This window comes from Schistocerca gregaria, unplaced genomic scaffold (assembly GCF_023897955.1).
Source record: "Schistocerca gregaria isolate iqSchGreg1 unplaced genomic scaffold, iqSchGreg1.2 ptg000066l, whole genome shotgun sequence".
Lineage (NCBI taxonomy): Eukaryota > Metazoa > Arthropoda > Insecta > Orthoptera > Acrididae > Schistocerca > Schistocerca gregaria.
Window position 1 is genome coordinate 7,007,251 of NW_026061707.1, and position 12,256 is coordinate 7,019,506.

Genomic DNA, 12,256 nt, shown 5'->3' on the forward strand with positions numbered 1-12,256 from the left:
AAAAATCCAATTTACAATTATATTCATTGGAGTAAATTTAACATTCTTTCCTCAACACTTCCTAGGATTAGCAGGAATACCTCGACGATACTCTGACTACCCAGACGCATATACATCATGAAACGTAGTATCCAGAATTGGGTCTACAATTTCTATTGTAGGAATCATTATATTCATTGTAATTATATGAGAAAGAATGATTACAAACCGAGCAATTATATTTAGAGCTAACATAAGAAGATCAACAGAATGACTACAAAATAACCCTCCTGCAGAACATAGTTACTCAGAATTACCATTAATCTCTACATTCTAATATGGCAGATTAGTGCAGTAGATTTAAGCTCTACAAATAAAGGTTTGACCTTTTATTAGAAAATATTTATTAATGGCAACATGATCAAATTTATCTCTTCAAGATGGAGCTTCATCATTAATGGAGCAATTATCATTCTTTCATGATCATACTATGGTCGTATTATTATTAATTACAGTAATTGTAGGTTATGCCCTAATTTATATATTTTTTATTGCCTATACTAACCGTAATATACTTCATGGACATTTAATTGAAACAATCTGAACAGCTTTACCTGCAATTACATTAATTTTTATTGCCCTTCCATCATTACGACTATTATATTTACTTGATGATTCAGTAGATGCAATAATTACAATTAAAACCATTGGACGACAATGATATTGAAGATATGAATATTCAGACTTCATAGACGTAGAATTTGACACTTATATAACACCAGAACAAGACCTAGAAAATGATGGATTCCGACTACTAGATGTAGATAACCGAACAATCCTACCAATAAATACAGAAGTACGAGTATTAACAAGAGCATCAGATGTTCTACACTCATGAGCAGTTCCTGCATTAGGGGTTAAAATTGATGCAACGCCAGGTCGGTTAAATCAAGGAACATTCACAATAAATCGACCTGGATTATTCTTTGGACAATGCTCAGAAATCTGTGGAGCAAACCACAGATTTATACCAATTGTAATTGAAAGAACTTCAGTAAATTTATTTATTAAGTGATTATCTAAGATAATTTAAGGAGTTAGTTAAAATAAATAACATTAGAGTGTCAATCTAAAGTAACTAAAAAAATTAGTACACCTTGAAATTCATCAGATGACTGAAAGTAAGTAATGGTCTCTTAAACCAAATAATAGTAAATTAACGACTACTTCTGATGGGGAAATTATATCCAAATCCCTCAAATATCCCCTCTTATATGATTCTCACTATTCATTATATTTTCAGCTACATTAATCTTGTTTAATCAAATAAACTTCTTCTCATTTAAACCTAACCTTATTAAAAGAGCAGAAAAAGGAACAATTGAAATAAAAAACTTAAATTGAAATTGATAACAAATCTATTCTCAACATTTGACCCATCAACTAACATCCTTAATTTATCATTAAATTGAACTAGAACATTTCTAGGACTATTATTAATCCCATCACTATTTTGACTTACACCATCACGAATTAACATTATCTGAAATAAACTAAATTTAACCTTACATAATGAATTTAAAACACTTCTTGGACCAAAATCATTTAATGGAACAACATTCATTTTCATCTCAATTTTTATTATAATATTATTTAACAATTTCATAGGATTATTCCCTTATATTTTTACTAGAACAAGACATTTAGCATTAACATTTGCAATTGCCCTACCTATATGGCTAAGATTTATATTATTTGGATGAATTAACCATACTAATCATATATTTACACACCTTGTACCACAAGGTACACCACCTGCATTAATATCATTTATAGTACTAATTGAAACAATTAGTAATGTTATTCGACCAGGTACATTAGCAGTACGGTTGGCAGCAAATATAATTGCAGGACACTTATTATTAACCTTATTAGGAAACACAGGACCATCTATAGCAATAAACTTAATCTCATTACTAATTATTGGACAAATACTTCTATTAATTCTAGAATCAGCAGTAGCAATAATTCAAGCCTATGTTTTCTCAATTCTAAGAACTCTATATTCTAGAGAAGTATATTAAACCTATGTTAACAACTCACTCAAACCACCCATTCCACTTAGTAGACTATAGACCTTGACCATTAACAAGAGCAATTGGAGCAATAGTCCTAGTATCAGGACTAGCAAAATGATTCCACCTATTTAATATTAACTTATTCATAATTGGATTTGGAATTACCCTTCTAACTATAATTCAATGATGACGAGATGTAGTACGAGAAGGAACATATCAAGGATTACATACAGGATTTGTATCAATTGGATTACGATGAGGAATAATTTTATTTATTGCATCAGAGGTATTATTTTTCGTTTCTTTTTTTTGAGCATTCTTTAGAAGAAGATTAGCACCAACAATTGAACTAGGAATACTATGACCTCCAATAGGAATTCAACCCTTTAACCCTATTAAATTCCATTACTTAATACAGCTATTCTTTTAGCATCAGGAGTAACAGTAACATGAGCACATCATAGTTTAATGGAATCTAATCATACTCAAGCACTACAAGGATTATTCTTCACAGTGTTATGAGAACTATACTTTACAATACTTCAAGCATATGAATATTGGGAAGCACCTTTTACCATTGCAGATGCAGTTTATAGATCAACATTCTTTGTTGCAACAGGATTCCATGGTTTACACGTAATTATTGGAACAATCTGTTTATCAACATGTCTACTTCGACACTCAATAAATCAATTTTCACCAAGACATCACTTTGGATTTGAAGCAGCAGCATGATACTGACACTTCGTAGACGTAGTATGATTATTCTTATATATCTCTATTTATTGATGAGGTAGATAATTGTTTTTCTAGTATAAATAGTACATTTGACTTCCAATCAGAAAGCTTGATATAAATCAAGAAAAACAATTCTAATTCTATCAACAAGAGTTTTCATTAGATTTATTATTCCAATAATTGTTATAATCCTGGCAACAACACTATCAAAAAAATTAATTAATGATCGAGAAAAAAGATCACCATTTGAATGTGGGTTTGATCCAAAAAGATCAGCACGAATACCATTCTCAATACGATTCTTCCTAATCGCAGTAATCTTTTTAATTTTTGATGTAGAAATTGCACTAATTCTACCAATTGTAATTATTTTTAAAACTTCAGACATTATAATCTGAACAGTATCAACAATATTTTTTATTCTAGTTCTATTAGGAGGACTATACCATGAATGAAACCAAGGAGCATTACAATGAGCAGAATAAAGGGTTGTAGTTAAATATAACATTTGGGTTGCATTCAAAAAGTATTGATATTATCAATCAACCTTAAATAGAATAAGAAGCGAAATATTGCAGTCAGTTTCGACCTGGAAGATTGGTATGTACTACCCTTATTCTTATTAATTGAAGCCAAAAAGAGGCGTATTACTGTTAATAATATAATTGAACTATAATAGTTCCAATTAAGGAAATGTAAAGCCAATATGAAAGCTGCTAACTTTTTATATTAGTGGTTAAACTCCGTTAACATTTCTAAAATTTATATAGTTTAAATAAAACATTACATTTTCACTGTAAAAATAATATATCTATATTTATAAATACTTAAAAGTAAAAATACTTCCTTAACATCTTCAGTGTCACGCTCTAATTATAAGCTATTTAAGTAAACGAAAAACAATATTACCAAAATAAATATTCAAAAAATAAAAGTTAAAAGATAAATCTTGAAATTAGAATCATATCAACCTTGAATATAACCAATTAAATAAATAAATAATCTATATAAACCTTGACCACCAAGTAATTCACCTCAACCATAATCAAATGACTTAGATGAATAATAACCTATTTTTAAAGGAATACATCTAATAAACTTAGTTGAAAGAAAAGGTATAAATCATATAGAACCAGCAAATCTAACAAAAGAAAGTATACTTAAAGAAAATAAATTATGAGAAAAATCAAAATTAGAAATAAGATAACCTAAATAAGCACCTAAAATAACAACTGTAATAGTTAAAAACTTTAAATAATAAGGTAAAGCAATCACATGAGGAATAGGAAAAATTAATCAAGATAAAAGACTACCACCAAAAACAGCAACAAACAATAGACCAATTATTCCAAATGAAATATAATAACCCTTATCATCAAAAGAAAATCTAGAATAAAAATTATTATCACCAGATATTGAATAATAAAACAAACGAAAAGAATAAGAAGCAGTTAAACCAGTAGAAAAAAAATAAAGAAAAAAAATTAAACAATTAATTCATCTTAAACAAACCATCTCAAGAATTAAATCCTTTGAATAAAATCCCGCTAAAAAAGGTATTCCACACAAAGATAAACTAGAAACATTAAAACAAACTGAAGTTAAAGGTATGAAATTAACAATTGATCCTATAAAACGAATATCCTGAGAATCCTTCAAATTATGAATTATTGAACCTGCACATATAAATAATAATGCCTTAAATAAAGCATGAGCCAATAAATGAAAAAATGCAAGCTTTGGATAACCTATAGCCAAAATTCTTATTATTAAACCAAGTTGTCTTAAAGTAGAAAGAGCAATAATCCTCTTTAAATCAAACTCAAAATTAGCGCCCAATCCAGCCATAAATATAGTTATACAACCAATTAAAAGTAAAAATCAACCACAATTATAAGTATCCAATATTGGTCTAAAACGAATTAATAAATAAACACCAGCAGTAACAAGAGTAGAAGAATGAACTAAAGCAGAAACAGGAGTAGGAGCTGCTATAGCAGCAGGAAGTCATGAAGAGAAAGGAATCTGAGCTCTCTTAGTTATAGCTGCTAAAACAATTAATATAGTAATGAGCTTTATTTCAAAAGAATTAGAAATAAAATCATAATAATAAATATAATTTCAACCACCAAAATTTAACATTCATGCAATAGAAATTAAAATAGCAACATCACCAATACGATTAGAAAGTGCAGTTAATATACCAGCACTATAAGATTTTACATTTTGATAATAAATAACTAAACAATAAGAAACTAAACCTAAACCATCTCAACCTAATAAAATTCTAATTAAATTAGGACTAATAATTAAAAAACCTATAGAAAGAATAAATATTAAAACAATAATAATAAAACGATTTATATTCTTTTCACCAGATATATAATCCTCTCTATAATAAATAACCAAAGAAGAAATATATATAACAAAAGATATAAAAATAAGAGATATTCAATCCAAAATTAAAGTTATAACAACTATAGAACCATTTAAATTGAAAAGCTCTCACTCAACAAAAACTCTATAATCAATTATTAAATAATAAATACCTAAAATAAAAATTATAGTTCTCGAAATAAACAAAGAAAAAAAACTCAAAGAACAAATAGAAAATAAATTCACGGCCTAAGATGAAAAACTTCATATCATTGATTCCACAAAACAATATTTTTAATTAAAATACTTAAGCAAACTAAACAAAGAAATATTTACCCTTTAAATAGAGAATATTTAAAGGCAATCAATGTAAAAGTAAAAGATGATATTCACGAAAATAACCAAGAGAACAAGTATAAACACCAGAATAATAATTCCCATGCTGAGAATAAGAATATATATACAAAGTATAAACAGCTCTAAAAAAAGATAAAAAAATCAAAGCAAAGATTCTAAAAGAAGATCAAGATATAATTCTATTTAATAATCTAATTTCACCTACCAAATTTAAAGAAGGAGGAGCAGCCATATTTGATGATCTTAAAAGAAATCATCATAAAGCCATTCTTGGCATCAAATTAATTATACCCTTGTTAATTAATAATCTTCGTCTACCTAAACGTTCATAAATAATATTAGATAAACAAAATAAACCAGAAGAACATAAACCATGACCAACCATTAGAGAAAGAGAACCTACACAACCTCATCAATTCATAGTCATCTATCAACCAATAACCATTCTTATATGAGCAACAGAAGAATATGCAATTAAAGACTTTAAATCAACCTGACGAAAACAAATAAATCTTACAATAACACCCCCAGAAAAACCTAAAGACAATCAAAAATAATTAAACTTTAAACCCAAATAAGAAATAACCTTTATAACACGAAAAATACCATAACCACCAAACTTTAATAAAACACCAGCAAGAATTATTCTACCTGAAATAGGGGCCTCTACATGAGCCTTAGGAAGTCATAAATGAACCAAAAACATAGGTATCTTAACTAAAAAAGCCAAAATTATAAATACATAAAACATAAAATAATAAGAACCAAAATCAACCAATAAAGGAAAATAAAAAGTATTAGAAAAATCATAAACATTAAATAAAACTAATAATAAAGGTAATCTAGCAACCAAAGTATAAAAAATTAAATAAACACCAGCCTGCAAACGCTCAGGTTGATAACCCCAACCCAAAATTAAAAGTAAAGTAGGAACTAATCTAGCCTCAAAAAAAATATAAAAAGAAAGAAGACTTAATCTAGCAAATGAACAATAAAGCATAATTATTAAAATCAAAACCATAAAAACAAAAAAATTATAATGATATGAACTTAAATAAACTGAACCTCTAGCAGTGATTATTAAAGAACAAATCCAAAAACTAAGTAAATTTAAACTAAAAGAAAAATAATCAATACCAAAATAATATCTAATTATATTCAAATCAGCATATGAATACACACAAATTATAAAAACAAAACCCGACAGAAACATTAAAGAATGAACCAACCATCAACAATTATTTAATAAACAAAGAGGGATCAAAAAATAGTTATAAATAAATACTTTAACATAAAGATAAACCAAAAGAATTAAAAAAATCATTACCATGAGAACGAATTATTGAAACTAAAATAGAAAGACCTAAAGCACCCTCACAAACAGAAAAAACTAAAAAAATAACAGGAAAAAAATAATCATAATCAAACTCAATAAGAAAAACAATAACTAACATAAATAAAGAAAGAACAATATATTCTAATCTCAAAAGAACCATTAATAAATGTTTACGTTTAGAAGAAAAAACATAAACACCAGCAAAATAAATCAATAAAGAAGTAAAAATAGAGAATATAAACATTAGTTTTAATAGTTTAAAAAAACGCCGGTCTTGTAAACCGGAAATAAGTCCAGCCCCCACTTTTAAAACTTCAGAGGTGGAAAAGCTTCCATCATCGGTCCCCAAAACCGGTATTTTAAATAAACTAACCCCTAAAATGATCAAAATAATAATTATATCATTATCAAATGTAATAAATATTAATTTTATTAAATTAAGACACCCAATATCAATAATGCTTTTTATTATCCTTCAAACCTTCCTAGTTGGAATAATAACAGGAACAATAATAGAAAGATATTGATTATCATATATTTTATTTTTAACATTTCTTGGTGGTATACTAGTATTATTTATTTACATTACAAGAATTGCATCAAACGAAATATTTTGGGTGCAGGAGCCCAATGATTAGGTCTCTTCGACCTTTAAATTCTTACATGATCTGAGTTCAGACCGGCGTGAGCCAGGTCGGTTTCTATCCTAAGATTGTTAATCCATATTAGTACGAAAGGACCATATGGTTAAAATAATTTTTGTTATATTGATTAATATTAATTTATTTACTATTTTGACAGATTAATGTGTTGAATTTAGAATTCATTTATGTAGATTTTTTCTACAAATAGTATTGATACTTTATGATTTATTTATATTTATTTTGAATTTTCTTTTATTGGTTATTTGTGTTTTAATTAGTGTTGCCTTTTTAACTTTATTAGAGCGTAAGGTTTTAGGTTATATTCAGATTCGAAAGGGTCCAAATAAGGTAGATTTTGTTGGAGTTCCTCAGCCATTTAGAGATGCTATTAAGTTAATTTGTAAGGAGCAGCCAATTCCTATTATATCTAATTACCTACTTTATTATTTTTCCCCTGTTTTTAATTTAATGATTTCTTTAGCCGTTTGAGTAATTTTTCCTTATTTAACTTATATGTGTTCTTTTTCTTATGGATTTTTATTTTTTTTATGTTGTACTAGATTAGGTGTTTATACTGTTATAAATTGCTGGTTGATCTTCTAATTCAAATTATTCATTATTAGGTTCTCTTCGTTCTGTTGCTCAAACAATTTCTTATGAAGTTAGTTTAGCTTTAATTTTATTGTCTTTAATTATTTTAATTGGTAGTTTTAATATGTTTGATTTTATAAACTATCAGCTTTATTGTTGATTTATTATTATTTCTTTTCCTTTAGCTTTAGCTTGTTTTGCTTCTTGCTTAGCTGAAACTAATCGTACTCCTTTTGATTTTGCTGAAGGGGAATCTGAGTTAGTTTCAGGATTTAATATTGAGTATGGTGCGGGTGGTTTTACTTTAATTTTTTTAGCTGAATATACTAGAATTGTCTTCATAAGAATGTTATTGGCTTTAATTTTTATTCTGTTATATTTTTTATTAAGCTTGCTATTATATCTTTTGGTTTTATTTGGGTTCGTGGAACATTACCACGGTTCCGTTATGATAAATTAATGTACTTAGCTTGAAAAAGTTTTTTACCTTTATCTTTGAATTTTTTTATTTTCTTTGTTGGTTTAAAGATTTTATTTATCTCATTTGTTTAGTGAAATTTTTTGAGAAAAGTTAATAGAAGAGTTAAACTTCTAATTTTATGTTTTCAAAACATGTGCTTTTCCTAAGCTAATTAACTTTATTCCTTAATTAATTTATCTCATGCGTTTGCGACATGGACATTAATTAAGAAATATGTGAAGTAAATAATTGTTAAGATTTGACCTGTTATAATTTAAGGTTCTTCAACAGGTCGTTTACCAATTCACGTTAGTAAGCATACAACAACTACTATAATTCAGAATAAAATTTGATTAATAGGGTAAAATTGAATGCCTCGGAATGGTGTTTTATTATAAAATGGTAAAATTATTAAGATTCTAATTGATAAAAATAATGCAATAACACCTCCTAACTTATTAGGGATAGATCGTAGAATTGCATATGCAAATAGGAAATATCATTCTGGTTGAATGTGAACTGGTGTTACTAATGGGTTGGCAGGTACAAAGTTATCTGGATCTCCTAATAGGTAAGGATTAATTAAACATAGTATAATTAATAATGATGTTATTATTACAAATGTAATAGAATCCTTAAAGGTAAAGTATGGATGGAATGGAATTTTTTCAATATCTCCATTTAGTCCAAGAGGATTATTAGATCCTGTTTGGTGAAGAAAAAATAAATGAATTGCTGCTATAGCAGCAATAATAAATGGTAATACAAAATGGAATGTGAAGAATCGATTTAATGTTGCATTATCAACAGTGAATCCTCCTCATACTCATTGGACTAAATCTGTTCCTAAGTATGGGATTGCTGATAATAAATTAGTAATTACTGTTGCACCTCAAAAAGATATTTGGCCTCAGGGTAAGACATATCCTATAAATGCAGTTGCTATAACTAAAAATAAAATCACTGTACCAATTATTCAGGTATGTATATATATATATAAGATCCATAGTAAATTCCCCGTCCTACATGTAAGTAAATACAAATAAAAAATATAGATGCTCCATTTGCGTGTAAGGTTCGGATAATTCAACCATTATTTACGTCTCGGCAGATGTGTACTACACTACTGAATGCTATTTCAATATTTGATGTATAATGTATAGCTAAAAATAGTCCAGTTACGATTTGAATTACCAAACATAACCCTAATAGGGATCCAAAATTTCATCAAAATGAAATATTTGTTGGGGCAGGTAAGTCAATTAAAGAGTTATTAATAATTTTAATTAAAGGATGTCTTAATCGTAAGGGTTTATTCATTAGTAATTTTCTTATTTTACGAATAGGTCCCTGATTAATATTGGTGATTTTAACAACTGCTAGTAGTGCTAAAAATAAATGAATTATTATTATTATTGTAATAATGAATGTTGGTCTATTATATAATTTTTCTAAAGATATTGTTATTTCTTGATAATTGATTGAATTATCAATATTTATAGTTTCGGTGTTTTTGAAAAAGTCTATAAATATAGATATATCTAGAATAATTAATATTAATATGATAAATACTCACATTATTAATGTAATAATTATAGTGATTGATTTAGGCTGAAATATTTCGTTTGATGCAATTCTTGTAATGTAAATAAATAATACTAGTATACCACCAAGAAATGTTAAAAATAAAATATATGATAATCAATATCTTTCTATTATTGTTCCTGTTATTAATCCAACTAGGAAGGTTTGAAGGATAATAAAAAGCATTATTGATATTGGGTGTCTTAATTTAATAAAATTAATATTTATTACATTTGATAATGATATAATTATTATTTTGATCATTTTAGGGGTTAGTTTATTTAAAATACCGGTTTTGGGGACCGATGATGGAAGCTTTTCCACCTCTGAAGTTTTAAAAGTGGGGGCTGGACTTATTTCCGGTTTACAAGACCGGCGTTTTTTTTAAACTATTAAAACTAATGTTTATATTCTCTATTTTTACTTCTTTATTGATTTATTTTGCTGGTGTTTATGTTTTTTCTTCTAAACGTAAACATTTATTAATGGTTCTTTTGAGATTAGAATATATTGTTCTTTCTTTATTTATGTTAGTTATTGTTTTTCTTATTGAGTTTGATTATGATTATTTTTTTCCTGTTATTTTTTTAGTTTTTTCTGTTTGTGAGGGTGCTTTAGGTCTTTCTATTTTAGTTTCAATAATTCGTTCTCATGGTAATGATTTTTTTAATTCTTTTGGTTTATCTTTATGTTAAAGTATTTATTTATAACTATTTTTTGATCCCTCTTTGTTTATTAAATAATTGTTGATGGTTGGTTCATTCTTTAATGTTTCTGTCGGGTTTTGTTTTTATAATTTGTGTTTATTCATATGCTGATTTGAATATAATTAGAAATTATTTTGGTATTGATTATTTTTCTTTTAGTTTAATTTTACTTAGTTTTTGGATTTGTTCTTTAATAATCACTGCTAGAGGTTCAGTTTATTTAAGTTCATATCATTCTAATTTTTTTGTTTTTATGGTTTTGATTTTAATAATTATGCTTTATTGTTCATTTGCTAGATTAAGTCTTCTTTCTTTTTATATTTTTTTTGAGGCTAGATTAGTTCCTACTTTACTTTTAATTTTGGGTTGGGGTTATCAACCTGAGCGTTTGCAGGCTGGTGTTTATTTAATTTTTTATACTTTGGTTGCTAGATTACCTTTATTATTAGTTTTATTTAAGGTTTATGATTTTTCTAATACTTTTTATTTTCCTTTATTGGTTGATTTTGGTTCTTATTATTTTATGTTTTATGTATTTATAATTTTGGCTTTTTTAGTTAAGATACCTATGTTTTTGGTTCATTTATGACTTCCTAAGGCTCATGTAGAGGCCCCTATTTCAGGTAGAATAATTCTTGCTGGTGTTTTATTAAAGTTTGGTGGTTATGGTATTTTTCGTGTTATAAAGGTTATTTCTTATTTGGGTTTAAAGTTTAATTATTTTTGATTGTCTTTAGGTTTTTCTGGGGGTGTTATTGTAAGATTTATTTGTTTTCGTCAGGTTGATTTAAAGTCTTTAATTGCATATTCTTCTGTTGCTCATATAAGAATGGTTATTGGTGGATTGATGACTATGAATTGATGAGGTTGTGTAGGTTCTCTTTCTCTAATGGTTGGTCATGGTTTATGTTCTTCTGGTTTATTTTGTTTATCTAATATTATTTATGAACGTTTAGGTAGACGAAGATTATTAATTAACAAGGGTATAATTAATTTGATGCCAAGAATGGCTTTATGATGATTTCTTTTAAGATCATCAAATATGGCTGCTCCTCCTTCTTTAAATTTGGTAGGTGAAATTAGATTATTAAATAGAATTATATCTTGATCTTCTTTTAGAATCTTTGCTTTGATTATTTTATCTTTTTTTAGAGCTGTTTATACTTTGTATATATATTCTTATTCTCAGCATGGGAATTATTATTCTGGTGTTTATACTTGTTCTCTTGGTTATTTTCGTGAATATCATCTTTTACTTTTACATTGATTGCCTTTAAATATTCTCTGTTTAAAGGGTGAATATTTCTTTGTTTAGTTTGCTTAAGTATTTTAATTAAAAATATTGTTTTGTGGAATCAATGATATGAAGTTTTTCATCTTAGGCCGTGAATTTATTTTCTATTTGT

At 26.9% G+C, this 12,256-nt stretch overlaps 1 pseudogene; it reads right to left on the minus strand.

The window, feature by feature from the left end:
- The window catches only part of LOC126301305 (NADH-ubiquinone oxidoreductase chain 5-like), a 44,556-nt pseudogene extending 39,160 nt beyond the window's left edge, over positions 1–5,396 (minus strand).
- Between the last annotated feature and the right edge of the window lie 6,860 nt (positions 5,397–12,256).